The sequence below is a fragment of the Benincasa hispida genome, chromosome 9 (genome assembly GCF_009727055.1).
Source record: "Benincasa hispida cultivar B227 chromosome 9, ASM972705v1, whole genome shotgun sequence".
Taxonomy (NCBI): domain Eukaryota; kingdom Viridiplantae; phylum Streptophyta; class Magnoliopsida; order Cucurbitales; family Cucurbitaceae; genus Benincasa; species Benincasa hispida.
This window is the reverse complement of record NC_052357.1, coordinates 51,006,219-51,027,625: the sequence shown is the minus strand read 5'-3', so window position 1 is coordinate 51,027,625 and position 21,407 is coordinate 51,006,219.

Here is a 21,407-nt window from a genome sequence, read left to right as displayed (position 1 = left end):
CTTTTCTCTCGGATGACTTGAGGCACTTTCACTTTCATTTTCACAGGGTTGACCAGTTCTACGTTTCCCACTTCTCAGCATTTTATCTACAACCAACCACATATAAATTAAACATGCATTTTCAACAAAACATACTACTTTTATTTATATACACAGTTTCTATTTACATTACTAGCTAATTTCAGTCTTCAGAGTTTTCTATTTACTCTCTATCATGTAGATATAGGTTTTCAAAATTAATATGCATTCGCTCATCTCTCCACTGGCATCTTTCCTGGACATGGCCAATCTCTTTGTAGAAAATACAAAACTTGTAAGATTCTGCATTATTGGATTCATGTGCAGGTTATTCCTCGAATTCTATCACTATACGCCGAGGAATATCTTTCTTAGCCGTTCGTGCCCATTCTTGATCTACCATCAGTTCTGGTAATACATTGTTGCTTCCGGAGCTTGAACCTCCAGCCATCTCCTACTGGAATTGCTTCTGGATTTCTCTCGTTCTCTTCTGAAAAACATAACAATTCTTGCGGATATGGTCGTATCTACCACATCCGTAACAGATTCTGGTCCCCCTCAAGCATGGGCCACTATGATTCTTGTCGCATTTTGAACATCCCTTATTATTTTGGGATTCCACTAAGTTTGTATTAGTCAAGGTAGTAGGGTGTTCGATATTATTATTCACACTATGTTCAGACATNGTTCAGACATCTCAAGGATTTCCCCTGAGTTAGCGCCGCGGTTTTCTTCTTGCTTCCAAGAGTCGTACCACCACCAGGTCTTTTTGCTCGGATCCCTTATTATTTTGGGATTCCACTAAGTTTGTATTAGTCAAGGTAGTAGGGTGTTCGATATTATTATTCACACTATGTTCAGACATCTCAAGGATTTCCCCTGAGTTAGTGCCGCGGTTTTCTTCTCGTGTCCAGGAGTCGTTCCACCACCAGGTCTGCTTGCTCGGATTCATTTCCTATAGTGGACATTATTCAAGTTACTATTTATCAATCTCTTTATTCCTTTTTCCCTTCCTCGAAATTTCCTACGTCCACCTATTATCCTTTACTTCTTTTCCTAACCTTTCCCAATATTTTGTTATTCATTTCAGATTTTTCCTAATGTACATCATTATATCTATCGGTTCCGACATAGACCAGTTTCCAGTACTACCCGGCTTCCATACCCTAGGTTTAACCTACCCCTTTTTCCTTTTTCTTTTCTCTAGTTTCGATTTATACTTATGCTAGACTCAACTTCCCAGGTTTTACGTAAACCTTGGCCCTGATACCAATTTGTCACACCCCCTTCCTAGCCTTAACCCAAGACTGAGAAGAGAGCATGAAGACACACTAATATAATTCTAAGACAATATTTTTATTAATTTAACATTTACCCTTTATCTATTAAAACTATAATATGTTTACAATAACCACACAAATTTCATACATGTAGTCAAATTTTCCTATATCCTTCTATTACACAATTCGAGCCATGCCTTTAAAGATTACCAAGTCCTGGTGTTTGGTGGTTGAAGACTCTTCTCTGAACACTCTACTTTGTAACCTTGGAAGGGGGGGGAATAGAAAAAAAACATTTGGAAAAGTATGAGCTAATAAGCCCAGTGAGTGGTGCCTTTTAAAATAACAATAGCTTTAATTACAAAAACATATTTTTGGGAAATCAATCACATAATCAACAATTTCATCATAACTTATGCATGTTTACGTGTAATCCTAATCAATCATTTTCCTCCAACCACATGCTATATTTGGCATGTTCATATTATGAATATAATAACAATAATAACAACTTTTCATGGAAACTTTCCTATATCCTGTTTTCCCGCTAATGTGCACATCGACAACTATTTCCCGCTAGCCATACTTAGGTATCTTGACTATATTTCCCGCCGTCGTCACCGACTATCATTTTTCCACCGACAGAAGCCGACTATATTTTCCCGCTAAGTACCCTTTTTAAACATGCTAACTATGTATTTCGGGCATAATCTTAGTTTCCATAATAATTACACAGACAATATCATGGCAAGCAAAATAACATTTCAATCATGCATATTGTACATACCTATGCATTTATTCATACAACAATGTATAAATCTTAATAAACACTCACCTCTTGCAAGATTTTCTACTAGAACTTACTTTGAGAGTATCTCCCTGAGATATTCTCTATTTCAATGAAAATTCCAAATTAATACTGTTATATCACTAAATAATTCTAAAATAGTCAAAATACTTTTATATGTTAAAAGTACCCGCTTACCCTACTTAAAACTTAGTCAAAACCTCAAAATCAGCCCTTTAGAGGTTATTTTAACCGTGGTGCGCGCAAGAATGCTGGCAGGCAGCTAAGGCGTCCGGCCTTGTGCAAGAGGCACACGTGCTGTGTCACACGATTGGCTGTAACATTGGGCTAGCACATGCTGTGCTGCACGGGTGGGCGCAGCGTCACGATCGACGCGTTGGCTGGTACGAGGCACGCACTACGTTGCGATGGATGTGTTGGCTGGGCGAGTCTTATGCGTCCATGCGAGCCTCCAAGTCCATCAACACAATTTTAACTCCTTCGTACTTGAATTATTTTTGCAGCCTCAATACCCAAACTTAATACTCTAAATAGACTCTTAACACTGAGATTTTGGTAATGGCATGAATGAACTGTTCTCGCCCGACCCCTCTATTTATAGCTATCTCAAGCTCACCCCCTTATGACAACTCAACCTACAAATGTCTCTTTTAAAGGCTACCAACACTAAACCCCTTCCAACAATGCCATGAGTTGTATTAACCTTAATTTGCCATCAAAATTACTTACATTGCATGTAACCTCCTTCTTCCACCTCCTACTTAGAGTGATAAGAGTGACTTTTGCATGAAGCCTCCTTCTTCCACCTTCTACTTAGAGTGATAAGAGTCACTTTTGCATGAAACCTCCTTTCGCCACCTCATTTACTTAGTGCCTAAGGATGTTTATCCATATAACTTAGTATGCCTATGGACGCATCTCTTGGATGGTGCCATCCTCTCTTGAGGTTCTTGTCAATGCAACTTTTGAGTTACAGTGCATCCATAGCCTCCATCGGTCAGTCTTCCTTTTGTCCATGCGCTCATACATCTACTAACAATCGCATAGGGTGGCTATAACCATCGCATGTTCAATGCCATTGACGCATAGCCTTTGTCATATACTCTAGCTTTGTCGTGCATCTTAGACGCTTTCCTTCGACCAACGGTGCATACTTCCTTTGCCGCACGCCTTGACACATAAGCGCTTAGCCGCATCGACTTACCATAGTCGCATCATAGGCGCATGCCACCGACGCATGGGCATGTGGCATGAGCGTTGGGCGCATGGGCGCTCGGCAGAGTGCTCGACGCATGGACTGGGCGCTTGATAAAGGAGCTTGATGTATGGATGCTCGACAGGGCGCTCGACGCATGGCTGGGCGCTTGGCAGAGGCGCTCAACGCATGGGCGCTAGGCAGGATGTTGTGCATCGACGCATGCCACCCTCCAGTGCATGCATTTTCCGCATCCTCGCCTACCCTTGCGTCCAACGATTAGCGCAACATAGAGTCAGCCTCCCACACACCCTTAGGCCAGCCATCTACGCATCTCTTGTTTTCAGTGCGCTTTGGCCCTCCACATGCACTGGCCATAGTCCAAATACTTGTTTCTCTTGGCCACCTTTTGATCCTCACCATTTTTGTCTTGCTCCAATACATAATATTTTTAACATTTTACTACTTAGAATTTTTTTTCCTTCTCTTAGTAACCTTCCACCCTAGATTTAATGTTAGGGTCTTACACAAACTGTCACACCCCGCTTCAGATTACCCTCTTAACCTGGATAGAGTGGTGACTGCAACAGTTACCAACCCTCTTACTGGTACTTATTGCCTATCTAACCTGTTAAATTTGCTTAAACCCGGAATACGTACATTTCATTAATATACTAAACTAATTAACTCAAAACTTAACACATTTACATTACAGGATTTCATAGCACTGTTTTACATGAATATTACAACTTAGTTAGCCCCTCTAGAATACTAGTCCCTATCTGACAAACACATGTGTACTACTAATACAGGTCTTCAATTAAGCTTCCTTCAACCTGACTCTTTGAGTGGCAGAGTAACAGCAGAGAAGTCTTTTGCGAACTGACCACTACCTGAAAGGAAAACATTTGAAAACATGTGTTAGAAACCCAGTGAGTGACTAGCATTTAAAGCATAACGTTCATACATAAATTTGATATTAAAACTGAAAGTTTTAACTGACAACATAAACTTGGCAACTATTATGCATGTCATCATCAACATCATATAGCACTATTTTATGTTTTGTTGGACTATGCCTTAGTCTATCGATCTAGAATGGCCCTCTTGCTCACTCTTTATTATCCTTTATTGCATTACTACTTAACTAGGAAGGAACCCTTTTGTTCTCTTCCTAAAAACATAATTTACAACCTTAGTGGAGAGAGAACCTTTACTCAATTCCTCAACGTCAATCCAAAGTTAGTGTGGAGTGATCTTTACACTACCAATAACAACTTTCCTTACATTCATGTGATTCTAGTTTAAGTACCATCATACCTTAGGTATTACTGCTCAGATACCTTCTCCGTGTATTTCATATCGAGCTGCTCGGATACCTTCTCCATGTCCTTCAGTATCGAGCTATTTAAATTCTAGGACAAAGCTTCAGTACCTTCTCATCTAGTCCTTCAGTACTGAGCTATTCATATTGTAAGACAAAGCTTCAGTACCTTCTCATCTAGTCCTTCAGTACTGATCTATTCAAATTCTAAGACAAAGCTTCAGTACCTTCTCATCTAGTCCTTCAGTACTGAGCTACTCACACTGAACTTGCTTATTCTTATCTCTTAATGACTTAATTGCCCAAAAGCTTTCTATACTAACGTCTCCTCTTGTTCATTGAAAAGCATAGCATAACATATCATTAATGTGAGATGCGTTGCCTGGTAACTATTTGAGAATAGTTGTCATAAATAGCTTTCAATAAACATATATTGCTGGACATTCATAAGACTTAGCAATTTACTTAAAACATTTAAAGCATTTAGAGTCACTCACAGCTCGCAGGGATCTTAATGGTTTATATGCCTCTTCTAGATCCTCTTGGCCACTTCCAGCAAGATTTGTGACTTTCCAGCGAGAATTGTGACTTTCCAGCGAGATTTGTGACTTCTAGCGAGATTCAGCGCAAAACCAGCGAGATCTTCATCCTTAACGAGATCCTCCTCTTCCTTACCTCACTCTCGCTCTCGCTCATTTTCTTATCTCACTCTCGTTCTCGCTGATAATGGTGAGTTTCCTGCTTAATCTTTCCAAGCAGCTGCCTACTTACGCACCGATTCCCTGTTTCAACTTAAAAAATTCATAACTCAAAATCCAGGACTCTTTTAAGAAACTTTCTTCTATAAACTTGTTTAGAATTGAGTTAACTTTCCTTAAAATCTCGACCCCAAATTCCTTGAAATTTGGCTTGGAGTTTCCAATCTTCACTTTAGGCCTTGATTAATCCCATGAGATCTTTCTCTAGAAAAACAACCTCAAAATCTAGGTTCTCCCAGCTTTCAAATGGCACCAATCTCACTTCAAGTCGTTTGCGAAAACCTAGCTTTTGAAGTTCCTCTTCCTTTTATACTTCCTTCCGCCTCCCTTGTTCAAGGGTCAAACTGCTACCTCATCCAGCACTTAGTGCTTTCGGCCAATTACCCTTAGTGAGTTTCTTCAACTAATTTGTTTTTCCTTCCCTTCCTTCATAACCCACGTTAGGCCTTCACCTCATAATATAAATTTAGCGTGCATCACATATTCCATCGTCTAACGCCCAGCGCCTATCGTCTAGCACCCAATGCCTATCGTCTAGCACCCAATGTCTATTGTCTAGTTCCCAATGTCTATCGTCTAGCACCCAACGTCCATCATCAAGTGCCCAACGACTATCGTCTAGCACCCAACGTCCATCGTCTAGTGCTCAATGTCTATCGTCTAGCGCCCAACATCTATCGTCTAGCGCCCAATGTCTATCGTCTAGTGCGGTTCCTCCGTTTCCTCCGTTTCTGAGGTTTCTTTCAGTTTCTTAGTAAAAATGGGTGACGTATTTCTGCCTAAATAGTAAAGACAATAGGTAATAAATAAGAGAATACTAAAGATTCGGCCATAGAATTTCTCAATTCTGACACAAGGTACTTATTAGATCTAATAAGTACATTAGATCTAATAGAATTATTTTTGCTGTATCCAAACTAATATCAATCCAATGATGTATCGTCTAGCACCAACATTCTATCGTCTAGTACCAATGTCAATCGTCTGAGCAGCCCAACGTCTATCGGCTAGCGCCCAATGTCTATCGTTTAGCACCCAACGTCTATCGGCTAGCGCATCGTTCAGCTCCGCACAATTACCACACGATCGACCAACGCCTGCCTACACAATCACCTACCTCATCGTGTAGTGTCGTTCACTTACTAGACGATCGCATTACCCAATCGTATAGTGCCGCTCATCTGCTACACGATCGTCCAGCGCCTTTGCTTGCACACACTTGAGGCTACCGCAAGCCTTATCAACGCATCATGCCTTTCAACCCATGCATTCATCCTTAGTACCAACGCATAGTATATCCTTGCCTTCAACACTTAACCTCTACAAGCCTTGGTTGCTACACATACAACCCCATGCGTCCACAATTCTCCATCAATGCATGCCTACACTTTGCTTCCATACTTAGCCAATTTTCACTTGTTATATTATCTAAAACTCGTCTTTGACTAAGTATTTCTAACACTTAGAATTTTCTTCCTCCATCTGCCTATTTTCTTTACCTCCTTTCATAATTTTACTTAACACGCTTGTTACTCACTTATGTAAGAAAAATAGAGTACGGGGTTGACACAAACAAAGTTTTAGAGAGACAAATATTTAGTAAGAAAACAGGAAAGTATGTAGTGAGAGAAACACGATGAGAGAAAGAGAACAAACTTAGAGAGAAAATAAGTTAGAATGATACAAAAATTTTAACGAAAAAATATTTGTGAGAGTAACAAAAAGAATTTGAAATAATAAAAATAATTTTTGAAATTTTATAGAGGAAAGTTAGTGACATGAAACACAAAATTTTATGATAGATAAAAGGTATATACAGACATATAGGATCAATTTTCATTCTGAAGTTATTTTTTTATAATAAAATATATTGATGTCTTCCATTTATATAGTTAAAATAATTTATTGTACTACTACTAAAGGCTTATGATAGTAAAAAAAAAAAGTTATTTCAAATATAATAAAAATGAGCCAATTTATGTTTAAATATAGCAAAATGACCGATAGACAGTGATAGATACTGAGACAGTAACATTTTGCTATATTTGAAAATATTTTCAAAAATTTTACCATTTTAAACAATTACTCTAAAAAAATAAGGTTGACTTTTCATTTACAAATATGTTAATAATTAAACATAATGCATTTAAAAACATAAATTTTAAAAGTTAAAAGTTCTCATAGTATACATCTATGACCGAAGACAAAAAGTGGAAAATTAGCAATTTTTAGGAAAATTCACAAAAATGGACTATTTGGAGTTTGATTTTGTATTTTTGACCTATTTTTGAAAAACAAGTTTTTTTTACCCCCTTGATGATGAAAATGATGTAAGCATGGAAAATATTGGTTGTACAATTACTGTTATGCCCCTTACTAAATTCTCACTTTCAATTTCAACAATTACCTACCAAATTAATTCACAAAAAAATCTCCACCTCAAAAATTTATTCACAAAAAATATTTTATCCAAAAATAATTCACAAAAAAAATTTCACATTCCAACACTAAAAATTCTCCGCCAAATTTAATTTGGATAAAAAATTATTTTATCCAAATTTAATAATTTATTCACTAAATTATTTCCATAATGATATTTATATAAAAAAAACATGAAAAAATAGTTAGACGATTATATAGCAATGTGAAGAAAATTTAAACGAATATTCACCGAAGCTTCCCATGAGAAGAAATAGTTAAGTGACATTTAGTTCTAGACGTTACACGATGTGAAGAAAAGTTTGACGATCATTTAGCTTTATCGTAGGAACTAAACAGTCATGTACCGCGGGAGCTTTGGTGTATGAGTAGGTGGCGCCCAGTCCCGGCTCGGTCGAGTATTGGACCGGGTAGGGGGAGGGCACCAGGTAGAGAGGAGGCGCGATACGTTGCTTTGGCATATGAGGAACTAAATAATATGTTGGATTTGTTCAACGATGGCACTACACGATTATTTAGTTACAAAGCGTGCTAAGCGATGTGATGAAGTGCTACGCGATAGAGCTGAGCGATTGTTTAGATGTAGAGTTAAACGATCGTGGCGTAGGAACTAAACGATATGTTGGATTTTCTAAATGATAGCACTACACGATAGTTTAGCTATGACGGGTGCTAAGCGATGTGATGAAGTGCTACACGATAGTGCTGAGCAATCGTTTAGATGTAGAGCTAAGCAATTGTGGCATGGGAACTAAACGATACGTTAGATTTTCTAAACGATAGCACCACATGATCGTTTAGCTATGACGCGTGCTAAACGATGCGATGAAGTGCTACGTGATAGCGCTGAGCGATCGTTTAGATGTAAAGCTAACCGATCATGGTGTGGGAACTAAACGATATGTTGGATTTTCTAAACGATAGCAATAAATTTTAACTAGCAAACCACTCCCAACTATGAACTCCTGTTTGTTCGGAATTATCCTTTGATCTGCAAACGGTGAGAGTAAACAAATTGCCTTTGCTCAATAAGCTTACCATTTTGGGGATAAGACCAAATGAATAGCTGGGAACATAGGGTGCAAGAGGGAATTCACTCCTACCCGATTAGGGTTGGTAGAGAGGTTGTTCCCTTCAAGTGTTGATTCTGGGTCTTGAATAAGAGGTTTTACCCTCTCATTGGCCTAAAAGGGATTCAATTTGTTGATTGGATCACAAATTAATTGTTCATTAGGGGATCAGTGGAATTTAAGGAATAAGAGGTAATTTCGGAGGTAAAACAAAGATTCGACTCAGCCGTTATTACGAGCAACCTGTGAAGGGTTAACTTACTAATCATGGATATATCGAGTGGACATAATATATCTACAGTGAGGGGAGTTCAGTTATGGGCTTTAGTGATAAGCAAATAAGTGGCAATGATAAAAAGCTGACCATCATAGGATAACATGAAGTGATGCGATGGGAATTGCCTCTACTCAATAAGTCACCAAGCTCAAACTAGCTCAATTGGATCTCAAGCTAAAAAAATCCATGGGAGAACTTTCCAAGTCAATCCAATCATGAGGCAATCATTATGCCTCAAGGACCAATGACAAGAGCTAGAGCTAAAAGATTTGAAGAGGGATTAAATGCTTGCTTCCAAGCTAAATTTCCAGCCCATCATGAAGAGTTGCAACCCTTCAAGCTCCAAGAGTTACTTGGGCACCTAAAAGTCCTAATGAATCTGGAAATTCAGATTCATCCCCATGTTTAATGTTTGATGTATTAATCATTGCCACTTAATGATAAAGGGAACTACCTCAATCATGTATGAGAACCCCCCTTTATTCTAGGTGAACCCCCACAACGATAATAAGCATAACCCTAATTAATTATTTAGTAAGCAACCCCAAGAAAGCTAAACAGATTTGGCTTGGAAGATTGATCGATGATCAAGAAGAAATGAGAACTTGTTCCTAACTTCAGGATTTCAAACTCTCCACAATCTAATTGATCAAACTAGATTGAAAGTTCTAATACATACATTCTAAACACAAGAATACAAATAAAAAGCATAAAGCTTGAGAGAATAAACTCTAATGAAATTTCATTCAAATTCGAAGTCTTCTTCTAAATGTGGAGATTACAGCCCTATGATAAGCAAATAAGTGGCTATGGAAGAGCTTATTGAATTTAAATGAAATTACATTAGAGTTTATTCTCTCAAGCTTTATGCTTTTTCTTTGTATTCTTGTGTTTAGAATGCATGTATTAGAACTTTCAATCTAGTTTGATCAATTAGATTGTGGAGAGTTTGAAATCTTGAAGTTAGGAACAAGTTCTCCTTTCTTCTTGATCATCGATCAATCTTCCAAGTCAAATCTGTTTAGCTTTCTTGGGGTTGCTTACTAAATAGTTAATTGGAGTTATTCTTATTATCATTGTGGGGTTCACCTAGAATAAAGGGGGTTTCTCATACGTGATTGAGGAAGTTCCCTTTATCATTTAGTGGAATCACCCATTAGTTAACGAATGGGGGTTAGATTGGTCTAATGAGTTTAGCCGATTAATCTCGGATAATTGGAGCCCATGATTTGTAGGTCCGCGAGGTCCCCCTACTAGCTCGTAAATGGGTAAGCTTTAAGATAGCTTGAAAAATTAATTTGAAACGTTCAAATTAAACGGAACAAGAGAATAAATATTTAAATATGATTTAAATATATAAAGATGATTATTGTGCATAAATTAATTTAATATTTGATATTAAATTAATTTAAAAAATTAATTTAAGAAAATTAATTTTGAATAAAAATGATTTTAAATCATTTTTGTTTTAAAAAGAAAATAGAAAAACAATTTGCATGGTTGCACAAAATGGAAATTGGATTTTCTCCATTACCATCATCTTTATGCTCACACAAAAACCATTATCTTCTCTACTTTGATTCTCCAAGCATGAGCTGCAAGTCATGCACTCCATCACTTTGTGTTCATCTAAATATATAAATAGGATTGGAGTTGTTGGAGAAGAAGATGAATACAGAATTTTGGGAGAAAAATTTTGGTGAAGAAGAAACTGTCTTCTTCAATTTGTTACTGTGAGCTTTTCTTGTTTTTTCACATCTTTAAGTTGTTCTTGAGTCCCACAAATCTATCTAAAGCTCCAAGAGTATAGTAGGGAAGGCTTTGAGATGGTTCACGTTGATATCAAGTGAAGATAGCAGCTAAACAGACGTTTTCTTGGAGAGTTCATCAAAGGTATATTCTGAAAACCCATTTTTTATGAAGAGTAAGCTTTAGTTTTTGCCAAAATTAGTGAATTAGAATGCTTATGCATCCTTGATACTTCCGGTGCATGTTCTTTAACTCTTACAATTGGTATCAGAGCATCTTTTACGCTTTCAATTCGGTCTAATTTTGGCAAGGTGGGTGTTTTTTCATGAGATATATGAAATTGTTGCATTGCTATGGTTTTCTCTATTTGGCATCTTAATTCTCTTTAATTTCTCAACTAAATTTGTAATTGGCTCTTGTTTGATGAGTATTTATGTGTTAGCAAGAGTCTGTAATTTATTTGGAGTCATTAGAGTTGAAATAAAGATGTAATTGAAGAAACAAGCGAAGGAGGCCGAGCTACTATTCCAAAGTTTTTCAGCTTCTGCTTAAATTTGTTGCTGAGGTCCAGTTGCTAAACGATCGTTAGCTCCAGACGTTACATAATGAGAAGAAAAGCTAGACGATCATTTAGTAATATGTACTGGTCGTTGTGATGTTGAACGCTAAACGATTGTGTACCTGCAGTAGCTAAGCGATGCGTTCATTTGCTATACAATAGCATTACGTCATCGTTTAGCTTTAGTCGTGGGAACTAGACAATACGTTAATTTTGCTAAATGATGGCGCTATACAATCGTTTAGCGATGCATGCTAAGCGATGTGATGAAGTGCTACGCGATAGCACTGAGCGATCATTTGGTCGTGGAGCTAAGCGATCGTGTAGATAAATTCTATGAGACGCGATGATGTTCTATATGATGGAGCTATGCGATCGTTTAACTACGGCGGATACTAAATGATGACTTGAATGCACTGGCCGATGGTGTTATGCGATCGCTTAGTACTATGTGATGGAGCTAAACGATAACATTGTGATGGAACTAAACGATCGTCTAGTCTTATGCGATAGAGCTAAACGATCGTCTAGCTTTCAGAAAACACTATGCGATCATGTACTTCCTCTCAACCCAAGGCGACGCACTTGACGATTATCTTCAGGTGTTACACAATCAGCCTTAGCAGCATATTGAGATTAGACCGAGAGCAATCGGTTCGACCGGTCTACTCAAGGTTCAACCCGATTCAGCCTCAAATGGTTGTGGTTGGTCCGGTTCAGGCTTTGTTGGTTTGGTTCAGACTCGTCCAGCCAGGTTCAAGTTGTTTTGGGTTCGGTTTGGAGTGATTCGAGCGGTTCAAAGATGGTTATGAAGTTGTTTGTAATAGTTAGCTATATATTTGCTTGTTTATGCCAAAATGAGAACCATAACAGTTAGTATTTAATTGTTTATGCATGAGATGTATGTGATAATTAAATAAATACATGTATATCCATACAGTATGCCGTGTAGATTTAAAACTCAACCATAGGAAGCATGTTACATGCATTGACAATATGTTATAAAATGTTATGATATATAGTATACGTGTTAGGGTTATGTTTAATATAATAGTTATATTAGATACCTTTGTTGAATGTTGTGGATGTTAAGCATGTCTAAATTTTGTAAGTTGTTATAAAATTGGTTAGACGTTTAAAATCCATAACAAAGAATAGCTGCATACTCAATTAGGTTAACCACTTGTTTTAATAGTTAAAATAGGTCGTTAAACTTGTAAAACTATGGTTACAAACTCAACCGGTATATAATCCTGTCGAAGGCTAGGGGTATTTAAGTTGACGGTCTACGGAACACCTTCTACTTGGGGATTATAGCCGAATAATTGAGCGTTGGTAACCAGTTTTATGAGCATTTGTGAGAGATGTGAGATAATAAAATGGTTTATCACCTAAACATTGTAGGTTAAAACCAATTATAAGAGTTATATTTGGATAAACTACTTAGACTTAGGTTGTATAAAATTAGTCGTCTTGCCTAAGTAAAATATCCAAACATTTAGAACACTTCAGTGGGAGAATAAAAGTTATTAGCTCTCACGTCCTCAATAGTTCACACCATGAGATCCATGCTCGGCTTCTTGTCGATTTTACCTCGACTGCTCCATACAAAAAGTGTTTGCATGGGTCAATAACAAGGTGAATGGGGGAAGTTGTTCATAGTAAATGGGTGAAGGAAATGTGTCAACATTGTCCTACGGTCTCCTCTATTAGTTTGAACTGTGAGATTCTTATNAGTTGTTCATAGTAAATGGGTGAAGGAAATGTGTCAACATTGTCCTACGGTCTCCTCTATTAGTTTGAACTGTGAGATTCTTATGTTGCGCCTGCTATTGTTTTTCATGCGGTACTAGCTAGTCGTTAACCAAGATGATCCCTACGGAGGGTTGTAACATAGGATTCAGAAAAACACAGGCTTCAGTAAAATGAATAGGGTCTTATAGTTCTGTATTGGGTATTGTCTTCTATGTCGGAGGCATACTCATACCGTTCTGTAAGATTTGAAAATGGCGGGTCTACACTTACAAGACTTACTGAGTGTTAGTAATGATCTTGATCGAAAACAATAACTAAATTACTATCAGAATATGAGTTATTCTGGAGATAGTATTTGGTCAAGAACAGTCTTGCTTTTGTGAAGGAATTATTGATTGCTCCACGGTAGCATTTGTTCTAAATCACTTAAGTATCGTTGCAAAAAATAATGATTATGGGTACATTATCACTTTGCTAAAACTTGATTGGATTTAAAAGCAATTCACTTATAAAATTTGTTTATAATTTCAGAATGACGAGTTCTATTATACAATTCACTGATTGGGGACAACTATGTAAACTTGAAATCAAATTTGAATACAATACTCACGATAGATGATTTGAGATTTGTTTTAACGGAGGAATGTCCTCCCATTACTAGCTTAAATACCAACTGAACTGTTCGGGAAACGTTTGATAAATGGATCAGGGTTAATGATAAAGCCCGTGCTTATATTCTCGCTAGCCTGTCTGACGTTTTGGCGAAAAAACATGAGGGTATGAACACTGCCAAAGAGATTATGGAATCTCTAAGAGAGATGTTTGGACAGCCGCCCTTCACGCTAAGGCATGACGCTATCAAATACGTTTACAATAGTCGCATGAAAGAGGGGACCAGTGTTCGTGAACATGTCCTGGACATGATGGTCCACTTTAATGTGGCTGAAGTGAATGGTGCTATGATAGATGAGAGAAGTTAAGTTGGCTTTATTCTAGAATCGCTTCCGAAGAGTTTTCTACAATTTTGTACTAATGCCTTGATGAATAAAATCGAATACAACTTGACAGCTCTACTTAATGAGCTGTAGGCTTTTCAGACCATGTTGAGAACTAAAGGTTTGGAACCAGTACCAGAAATAAATGTTGCTTCTGTGGAGAAGAGAGGAATATCCTCCAAGCCTGAAGTTGCCTCATCTTCACAGACTAAGAGTATTCCAGCGAAGAAGGACAAAGGGAAAGGGAAAAAGTCTGCTAGTAAGAAGAGCAAGAAAGCCGCTAAAAAGAAAGGGAAATGTTTCCACTGCAACGAGCTGAGGCACTGGAAGAGAAATTGTCCTAAATATCTTTCAGAGAAGAGAACAGAGAAAGGCAAACAGGCTGCTTAGATCCTGGAGATCGTTTGCTCAGCTCATCCAGTAGAAGAAGTTACTGATGAAGATGTAAATTACCTGTTTTTGTTAAATCTTATAATGAACCTTTTGTACATATTTTTTGTTATGAATGAAATGTTTTTTCAAGAAATATATTTGTTCTATCTCATAGCAACTTCTCTTAAGAATCAAATTGTTAATAGCCATCAGCAAATATTCAAATATTTAAATGGCTAAGATCGAAGTATAATGAATTTAAGATTTCTAGCTCTGACTATTAACAAGAGTTGTTAAGGCAGGTCAGACCATCTTAATCAAAGAGTTGAGAGTACCTCAATGTAGTGGGAGGAAAATGTGTTTCCTACCATTATTGAGAAATAGATGAATTCCTCACAAGAAACCTATTTGTATACTAATATGTTTACAATGATTCTCTCAGCTAAAGTGTTTAAGAATCATCTAGTACAACTAGAAATACTAGAGTTTAATAACCTAGGGCAAGTGGGAGAAATATCAAGTATGAGATATCAAATGGTAAAACTATAGGTATGGGAGGCCCTAATTTATTGTATTTCTCTATAAAACTTAGAAACTCAGTCTTATATATCAGATATATAAGTTACCACTGGAGTTTTAGTCCAAGTGGGAGTTTGTTGGGTTTTATGTCCTAAAACTCGTTGTTTGTAAACATTAGAACTTATTCTGAGAATTCGATAAAGTTGTTGTTGAATATATTGTTTTTTAGAAATCTAATAAACCTAAGTCCCTTGACTATTATATGAATACTTGAACTTTATGTGGAGACATACGAGTAGATCAGGTTCGAGTAAATAGTCAAAATGATCTATAGTATATGAATAAGGTTGGGTACCCTATTCTGGTAACACTATTGGATGCGGCCTACTCTGTAGTTGTTACAAAATGTTGTAAAGTGCTACATACGAAGTGATCCTAATTCGTGCATGTTGAGACATGAGGAGTAGGGGTGTCCTGTGCAAATGAGTTTTATGCAAGATCGGACCACGAAATTTGTCACTCTTACTTTATAATGTTGCTTACTGTTTAAGACTGACTATTTCAAAGCGATGACCTAGGTAACTTAATCTTAATCCTGAGCTAACTATGAACTCCTGTTTGTTCGGAATTATCCTTTGATCTGCAAACGGTGAGAGTAGACCAATTGCCTTTGCTCAATAAGCTTACCATTTTGGGGATAAGACCGAATGAATAGCTGGGAACATAGGGTGTAAGAAGGAATTCACTCCTACCCGATTAGGGTTAGTAGAGAGGTTGTTCCCTTCAAGTGTTGATTCTGTGTCTTGAACAAATTGCCTCACCCTCTCATTGGTCTGAGAGGGATTCGATTTGTTGATTGGATCACAAATCAATTGTTCATTAGGGGATCAGTGGAACTTAAGGAACAAGAGGTAATTTCGGGGGTAAAACAGAGATTCGACCCAGCCGTTATTATGATCAACCTGTGAAGGATTAACTTACTAATCATGGTTATATCGAGTGGACATAATATATCTACAGTGAGGGGAGTTCAGCTATAGGCTTTAATAGAATCACCCATTAGTTAACGAATGGGGGTTAGATCGGTCTAATGAGTTTAGTCGATTAATCTTGCATCGTTGAAGCCCATGATCTGTAGATCCGCGAGGTCCCCCTACTAGCTCGTAAATGGGTAAGCTTTAGGGTAGCTTAAGAAATTAATTTGAAACGTTCAAATTAAACGGAACAAGAGAATAAATATTTAAAGATGATTTAAATATATAAAGAAGATTATTGTGCAAAAATTAATTTAATATTTGATATTAAATTAATTTAAGAAAATCAATTTTGAATGAAAATGATTTAAAATCATTTTTTGTTTTAAAAAGAAAATGGAAAAACAATTTGCATGGTTGCACAAAATGGAAAATGGATTTTCTCCATTACCATCATTTTTATGCTCACACAAAAATCATTATCTTCTCTACTTTGATTCTCCAAGCATGAGCTACTCCATAACTTTGCATGTTCATCTAAATATATAAATAAGATTAGAGTTGTTGGAGAAGAAGATGAATACATAATTTTGAGAGAAAAATTTTGGTGAAGAAGAAACTGTCTTCTTCAATTTGCTGCTATGAGCTTTTCTTGTTTTTTCACATCTTCAAGCTGTTCTTAAGTCCCACAACTCTGCCTAAAGCTCCAAGAGCATAGTAGGGAAGGCTTTGAGGTGGTTCACACTAATATCAAGTGAAGACAGCAGCTGAACAGACGTTTTCTTGGAGAGTTCATCAAAGGTATGTTCTGAAAACCCATTTTTTATGAAAAGCATGCTTTAGTTTTTACAAAAATTAGTGAATTAGAATGCTTATGGATCCTTGATACTTCTGTTGCATGTTGTTTAACTCTTACATAAACAGCATCAACATTGCTCCAAGCTACATCGTAGTCAGTGTGTTTACCATGAAATACGTTTGTCGCCTTACTCCAATCGATAGTATGGCGATCGCGTCTTAGGAAGTTCTAAAACAACGAGAAAATCAGACAATGTTAGACAATGGCCTAATATATAGCGTAACTACAATGTCAGATAACATACCATAACTATAATGTCAACTATAGCAAATTTTCGACAACACAAGCCTGGTTTGGCTTGCATTTTCGTTTTTATGAATTTAAACAATGTGTCTATTACCTGCATGATAAGAGTGCTCAAGTAAATAGGGACACATATACACACACAAGAATCTACATTAAAGGTTATATACCTCGTCATTAATCCATTGGGATGGTGTTAACAGACTATTAAACCAATTTTTATCCATTTAAGCATATGCATTCCTCCGAATCATCACAATAGAGTCTACATTTTCCATCCACTTTTGAAATTTTATGTTAAGATCCTCAGATATGTCAACGAGGGGATCGTACTTCTGAAGCATTTTTTGCCTCTTCCCATACTTGCTTGTGTCCTTCCACGGTGTAGTTAATTTCCAAGAAATTTTCCTCATTCGACCACCGCGACCTTCTATTACATTTACATTTTCTGTGTCTTGTGAACTTATATCGACAACCTACACAATAAAATTTGTAGTGAACTTATAAGAATAGTGGTGTTCGATCAACCTACACAATGATGGCTACACTTCTATGTTAATTGTGTGGTTATTCAATCAAATAAAAAATAAAATCATTATTGCAACAATAGGAGGTCATAGCATGATCATGATGAACTAACTTCCAAATTTCATACTAAATAGGAAGACATAGATGATAAGAATAGAAAACAAGGATCATGACAAAATATCCTAACTTCTGAATGACAATATTACATCAACAGTTCTGGTCGTTAACTTCTCAATGAGGTCATACCTCGTCCTTCCATCCATCAATGGCGGACACTTCATCTATAACATCATCACCTGGAACCGCCACGGGTACAATATCACCACCTACAACACCTACAGCTCCAGAAGAATGACTATCTCTACCATCGTTGGCCACAACATGATCACTTGTACCTCCATGGTCCCCACCTCTAATGTAGTCTATGTCTTTTCCCTGCATGCATAGTTATTAATGCTTTTTAGGTATATCCCTACATGCTTAGTTATGAAGATAACATACAAGAAGCATCATCAAGACGTTTTGGTATATCCTTACTTTTGATAATCATCGACAGTACTTATTAATGCTTTTTAGGTCACGTTCCACACTTTCCACGCAACGATCAAGACGTTTGACTAGCTTAACCAATTTGTGATACTTCTTCCCTTTCTTCTGGGATTTCTCGTCATGTCTGTTGATTGTCACTGTCATCGACCTCCTTAGTGCAATTGGTGCAAGTGGAGGGATGGGTGGCTCCATAACACGATTCATAAATTGAATCTCTTCCTCAGAAGGAACAAGTTCCAATGTAATTCTCACCTACAAAAAATTGTAATCATGAATAAATAAACTAAAAAGCTATAATCATCGAAATAATTCTAACCCAGAAAAATTAAGAAGAAACATACTGCATCTGACCCAAAGACTTCGTCTCTAGTCACTCCATATGGAGGACAATGTGAGCACGACCATCTCAAAATGCATGGTATCGCGTTGTCATTCAATCAGTTTGCAATGCGTTCGGATACTAATGAAATCGTTTCATATGCCCATACCTATATGAAATGTAAGTGTATATCAGTGGTGTACTTTTATGAATATTCATTAAATCAAACTAATTAAGTTACCTGAAAAGCATAGGGAAACTCGTAAGGACTGTACGTCTGTTGTTTTCCATCTACATTGCCTTTATAAGTCTGTGCTTTATCTTTCAATCCTTGTTTGAATCGTTTAATTGTATTGGAAAAAATTTTCTTACTCCAATCCTCATTACAAAATCTATTCCAATCGTCTATGATCTTTAAATTTTCAAAATCCATTTGCTTTTTCCTCTCTCTACCCATCATAGCAAACTCAATAAAATAAAAAAATGCAATTTTTACTGCATCAAAATCGTTTTCAAACTCAAGACTTGGAAAAATAGAGTCCAACTCGTATGCCTTCATGCCCTCATTATCGTTTAGATACTTGGCTCTAAGTCTAACAAAAGAATTTTCTCCCCTCACATTTCTAGTTTGATGTTTTAGTCCTGTGATAATGTTAAACTCTACTTGGTTGAAGGATACTTTATTCCCCATAAGATTAAAGCTAATAACATCTCTCCTAGGTTCCTCTACCTCCCGAAGAAAAATATAATGAATTACTGGTCCATTGAAGATGATGTTTGTGTCAAAGGGAGGACAAAACATGTTGTTCTACATGGCTAATTGTGTCGGAGATAGTTTTTTCTTAATTTTAGGGATAGCCTTTCCTATGTGGGAACAACATGAAAATCGTAGGAAAATGGTCATTAGGATGTACCTTCATATCTAGTTCCATTATAACCTACATTTTTCATGAAATAGATAAATTAGAAGACAACACATCATGATCATCAATGCATACCTAAAAAAAAATTATATATAAATATAAATAAATAAATAATGGCCCGGCCATACCCGGTCGGATGAAAAAACAGAATACCCCTACCTGATCCAGTACCCGATCGGGCTGGGCCGGGCCAAATTCCAGAAGCATCCCATACGCGGCTGCTGCCCCCCTACCCGGTTCCTCCCCCTACACGGCTATAGCTAGTGTTTGATGTAGCTAAACGATCGTGTAGTGCTATCGTTTAGAAAATTCAACGTATCATTTAGTTCCTAGGCCACGATTGCTTAGCTCTACATCTAAATGATTGCTCAGTTCTATCGCGTAGCACTTCATCGCATCGCTTAACGCGCGCGTAGCTAAACGATCGTGTAGTACCATCGTTTAGAAAATCTAACGTATCGTTTAGTTCCCACGCCACGATCGCTTAGCTCTACATCTAAATGATCGCTTAGTGCTATCGCGTAGCTCTTCATCACATCGCTTAGTGCGCGTCGTAGCTAAACGATCATGTAGTGTTGTCGTTTAGAAAATCCAACGTATCGTTTAGTACTAAGCTATCATAGCTAACCAATCGTTTAATACTAGGCGATGGTACTAACCGATTGTTTGCTCCCAATACTTCCACGCGTGCCTCCTCTCTACCCGGTGCCCTCCACCTATCAGGTCCAATACCCGATCGAGCAGGACTGAGCGCCACCTACTCCTACCCAGTTTTGCCCCCTTCTCCCTCGTCCTTTCCTCTATTTCCCGTCCATACTCGGTCGAAATACACATACAACCCGGCTGGTCTACCACTGGGCACAATCCCTCTTCCCTAAATCTATTCCCAAGCAACCTCAAACTTGTCCGCTCGGTCACATACCCAGTCACAATGGTATAAAGCCAGGTCGGGTAAGACTGATTTTCGAAAACGCATTTTAGGCTCAAACTTATTCAGAAAATGTCGAACATGATGTTTTTAGGAAAAAAAAAAATAACATTCAACATAGATCTAACATAGATTTCAAATATTCACACAAGAACACCTAACATAAACTAACACATTGAGTGAAACAAAATGAAAACCCATACCTTAGTTGAAAAATCCCAATGATCTTTAATGAAAAGGAGAATGACAAAGAAATGTAGAATGGGAAGAGTGAAATGGAATGAGATTGAGGACTTATGAAATAGAGAATAGTGAAAATAGAAAAGAAAGGTGGGGGTTTGGAGGGTTTGAGTGAGTTTTGAAATGTGAAGGGTATTAGGGTAATTTTCATTCATTTTCAAATTTGTGGAGGTAAAAAAAACATACTTTTTAAAAAAGGTCCAAAAATCAAAATCAAAAATTAAAAAATGTCATTTTTGTCCATTACCCCAATTTTTATGCCCATCTATCTATTTTTCTAACTGCAAAGCATTTATTTTTAATGGTACTAAAAAATTTAATTATTAATTATGATTTATTAAATTACTAAAAGGCACTTATAATTATTGAATTAATGAATAATAAATTAATTTGTCATTATACAAGATTTTGCTTATTATTGAAAAAAAAAGCTTCTCAACATTTAAAATATTAGATGTTTAGAGAATTTTACTAATTTATGCACTTATTAATGTTATGACATTCTTGTAAATATAATTTAAAATTTAAAAAAGAGGAACAATGGTTCTACAAAATTAAAAAATTTACCCTTTTACTAATAAATTATAGATATAAATGGTAGAGCATAGATTATATATATTAACCATCATCAATAAAAATAAAAATAAAAAATAAATTATAATTATTTTAAATTCATCAATACTAATTTTAATATATACATATATTTTTTCTATTTTATAGGTAATC